Raw genomic sequence first — 4,376 nt, forward strand, 5'->3', positions numbered from 1 at the left:
CACCTTTTTCAGCCTGCCACTAGCTCCCAGAAGTCAGCCCTACTTTGCCTTTGAATGGCATGATCCGGAGGCAGGAATCAATGGCCAGCTGACCTGGACGCGACTGCCTCAAGGGTTTAAGAATTCTCCAACTATATTCGATGAGGCTCTACATGAAGATCTGGGATCACCTTCCAGGTACCGACGGCCCTAAACACAGCCACACTGTTGCCAGATCCCGATCTCGGGGACCCACTCCACGACTGTACTGAAATTCTGGCACAAGTGCATTGCATCCGACCTGACCTGAAGGATGTCCCCTTGCCTGACACCAAAGAAACCTGGTATACAGACAGAAGCAGCTTCATCAGAGATGGTAAAAGGCATGCTGGGGGCGTGGTCACAACTACCTTGAGAGTCATTTGGGCCAAGCCACTGCCAATAGGTACATCAGCTCAAAAAGCTGAACTGATTGTGCTTACCAAAGCCTAAAGATGGGTAAGGGAAAGAGAGTCAACGTCTACACAGATAGCAGATATGCATTTGCCACTGCCCACATTCATGGGGCCATCTATCAAGAGAGAGACCTCCTTACTGCAGAGGGAAAAACTATTAAAAATAAACAAGAGATCTTAGACCTCCTGCAAGCTCTCTGGGGCCCAAGGAAACTAGCCATAATCCACTACCCGGGCCACCAAAAAGGAAACAACCCCATCCAGAAGGGAAACAATCTGGCTGACAGAACAGCTAAAGAAATAGCCCTGAGCTCCTCAATTCTGCCCACTCTGGTTGATCCCGGAGCAAGGGAACTGCCCAAAACTCCCCACTATAGCCCTGAGGACTTAGCCTGGATACACACTCTCCCTATGACTCAATGCCTAGAGGGCTGGTGGAGGACAATGGATGGGAAAGTTATCCTACTTCAGAATTTGGGCGTAAAGTTGCTCAAGAAAATACATCAAGCATCACACATGGGCACCCGAAGGATGCAAGACTTACTAAGAAGGGCCAAAGTTAAAATGCAGGAAGGAAACCAAGCTATTGAAAAAATCATCAGGCGTTGTCATGCCTGCCAGTTAACCAACTCAGCTTCGTCCCATGCTAACCCTGGATCCAGAAGCAGAGGGACACGACTGGGTATGTATTGGGAAATTGATTTCACTGAAATCGAACGAGGAAAATTTTGATGGGCACCCAAAGGATGCAAGACTTACTAAGAAGGGTCAAAGTTAAAATTCAGGAAGGAAATCAAGCCATTGAAAAAATTGTTAGGCATTGTCATGCCTTCCAATTAACCAACTCAGCTTCGTTCCATACTAACCCAGGATCCCAGAGCAGAGGGACACGACTGGGTATGTATTGGGAGACTGATTTCACTGAGATCAAACAGGGAAAATTTGGATATAAATATTTACTAGTATTCATAGACACCTTCTCTGGATGGACTGAGGCCTACCCAACCAAGCATGAGACTGCTCACGTGGAAGCCAAGAAGCTAATCAAAGAGATCCTGTCCAGGTATGGTTTCCCAACTACAATCAGATCAGATAATGGGCTAGCCTTTGTCTCTCAGGTAAGCCAGGGAATAGCCACTGCACTGGGGGCCAATCGGAAACTACATTGTGCTTATAGACCCCAGAGTTCAGGATAGGTAGAAAGAATGAATAGAACTCTAAAAGAGACCTTAACCAAATTAGCTTTAGAGACTGGCGCAGACTGGGTGGCTCTCCTCCCCTTTGCCCTTTTTAGAGTAAGAAACACTCCATACCAGATGGGTTTGACCCCCTTTGAAATCATGTATGGAAACCCCCCTCCCATGATACCTAGCCTCCAAGCTGACCTAGTATCGACCTTGGGAGACCAGGACATACTGGACTCACTCCAACGGTTGCAGTTAACCCACCAATGGGTCTGGCTGCAACTCAGGGCTATATATGAAGCTGCTGTTCCCCTGCAACCCCACAGGTTCAGGCCCGGCGACTGGGTCTTCATCCGCAAACACCAACGGAAAAATCTCGAGCCAAAATGGAAGGGTCCCTTCGTGATCCTCTTGACGACTCCCACCACACTCAAAGTGGATGGCGTCGTGACTTGGGTGCACTACTCCCACTCAAAACCTGCCGACCCGTTTGCAGTCCCAGAGGATTTCAAAGGAGACACCTGGAAGGCATCCCGACACCCTTCAAACCTGCTCAAGCTTCAAATTTGGCAAGACACCTCCAGCTAACCTGTCTGCTGGTGACTGGGCCCCTCCCGATGAAAAGCTGAAATCTCCATGCACCAGTACAAGTGACTTGGACGTTGGCTGACTTGGACGTTGGCTAACCTGGAAACGGGAAAGGTGGTGTTAACTCTGACTGAGGACCATCCACCTAACACCTGGTGGCCCCCGCTTGATGTTGACCTCTGTACCCTAGCAGATGGGCTGTATGACGCAGGCCTGGGTGGAAAAACTTTGGGGTATGAAGACTCCTCGGCAGGCTATAATTGTAAATTCAAATCAGGGGTTAGAAACCTACGAGCTAAAAGTTTCTATGTCTGCCCAGGACCTCATGTTAAACCAGGATGTTGGGGGGCCCAACACTATTATTGCCAGCACTGGGGATGCGAAACAACTGGGGAGGCATGGTGGTTAGCAACCGCCCCAGGGGAGCTCATTACTGTCAGGTGAAACCAGACGGGGACACCATGTCAGACCGGTTCTGGTAGCAATCCCTCACATTGCAATCCCTTGCTCATTAGGTTCACTGATGAGGGAAAAAGGATAAAGGATGGGGAACAAACAGACCTTGGGGGCTGCGCTTATGATAAGCTTAATGGTTATGACATGGGACTCTTATTTTCTCTCCAATGACAGGAAACCCCCAAAACAGCCGCAATTGACCAAAACCCTGTCCTGGTCCCGGGGGCGGGTCCTTCCTCAGTGGGGGGTCCACTAACTGAACTCACTACTCAGTTTAAAGTCGAGACCCCCCACGGTTCGTTCTTCCCTGCGTTCTTCTCTAATCCAACCTCGGGCTGGCCAAGAGAGCTTAATAACACTATTAGATCAGGCTTACTTCTTTTTAAATGCCACCCACCCACCCGAGCAGGGCTGTCTCCTGCTGGTTGTGTTATGACACCGCTCCTTCCTATTACGAAGGAGTTGCAGTGCAAGGTAACTATACAATTAGCCCAAATGACTCACGCTGCAGGTGGTCTTCCAAGGCAAGCCTCTCCCTAGGGAGAATTACAGGCTCGGGGACCTGTATAGGAAGAGTCCCCCCCTCATACTCCTTTCTATGCAACCAGACCCTCTCAGTTAATGCGTCAACTCAGAGGTATTACATTCCTCCCAATGATACCTGGTGGGCCTGCTCTACAGGGCTGACACCCTGTGCCCAATCACAAGTAGTCAATGCAACCGGCTTCTGTGTGCTCACCCTGCTGTTCCCCCCGCTTAGTATATCATTCAGATGAGGAATTCTTGCAGCTTTACCTACAACTCTAGTAAGTACGGGAATAGCTTCAGGAATGGGCATGGGAGCCACTGCCATCATACAAGGCAATGCTCAATACGCTGACCTACGCATCAGCTTGGACACTGATCTCCAGTGTTTAGAGGAGTCCATAAGTCAGCTCCAAGATTCCGTTAGCTCATTAGCAGAAGTGGCCCTGCAGAATCGGAGAGGAATGGATCTCCTCTTCCTACAGCAAGGGGGGCTATGTACCACTTTGCGGGAAGAATGTTGCTTCTACCGGGACCATTCAGGAGTTATAAGAGATAACATGGCAAAGATCAGAGAGGGACTAGATGCCAGACGTAAACAGAGGCAGGAAACGCAGGGGTGGTTCGAATCTACATCCCCACGGCTGACTACCTTCATCTCCACTCTCCTAGGTCCCCTCATAATTTTGCTTCTGATATTCACCCTAGGGCCATGCATTCTTAATAGACTAGTGCAGTTTATAAAAGACAGGTTAGGCACCATCCAACTCATGGTGTAGAGACAACAAACTTATATGCCCCTTAGGACAGACCTCCCAGACACTTATGAATTGACTGACTGGAACCCATGATTGGGGTTTCCCAGCTACAAGACAAGGGGGGAATGTAGAACCCAGAGATGGCTCCTTAGGACAGACCTCCCAGACACTTATGAATTGACTGACTGGAACCCGTGATTGGGGTTTCCCAGCTACAAGACAAGGGGGGAATGTAGAACCCAGAGATCCTCTTCATTCAACCCCTCCTGACACCCCACTGGTTGCTCTTGTCAGTTTCCGTATAATGCTTGAAATGCCCGCCTGCTTCTACTCCTCCCCCTGCTGTTCCCCTTCCAGGAAACTATAGATTAGATATGCCCGGGCATAGACACTGCCCTATAGAGTAAAAATGAAGACTCCTGACCACACAG

The sequence above is a fragment of the Nannospalax galili genome, unplaced genomic scaffold (genome assembly GCF_000622305.1).
Source record: "Nannospalax galili isolate Female #2095 unplaced genomic scaffold, S.galili_v1.0 scaffold229, whole genome shotgun sequence".
NCBI lineage: Eukaryota > Metazoa > Chordata > Mammalia > Rodentia > Spalacidae > Nannospalax > Nannospalax galili.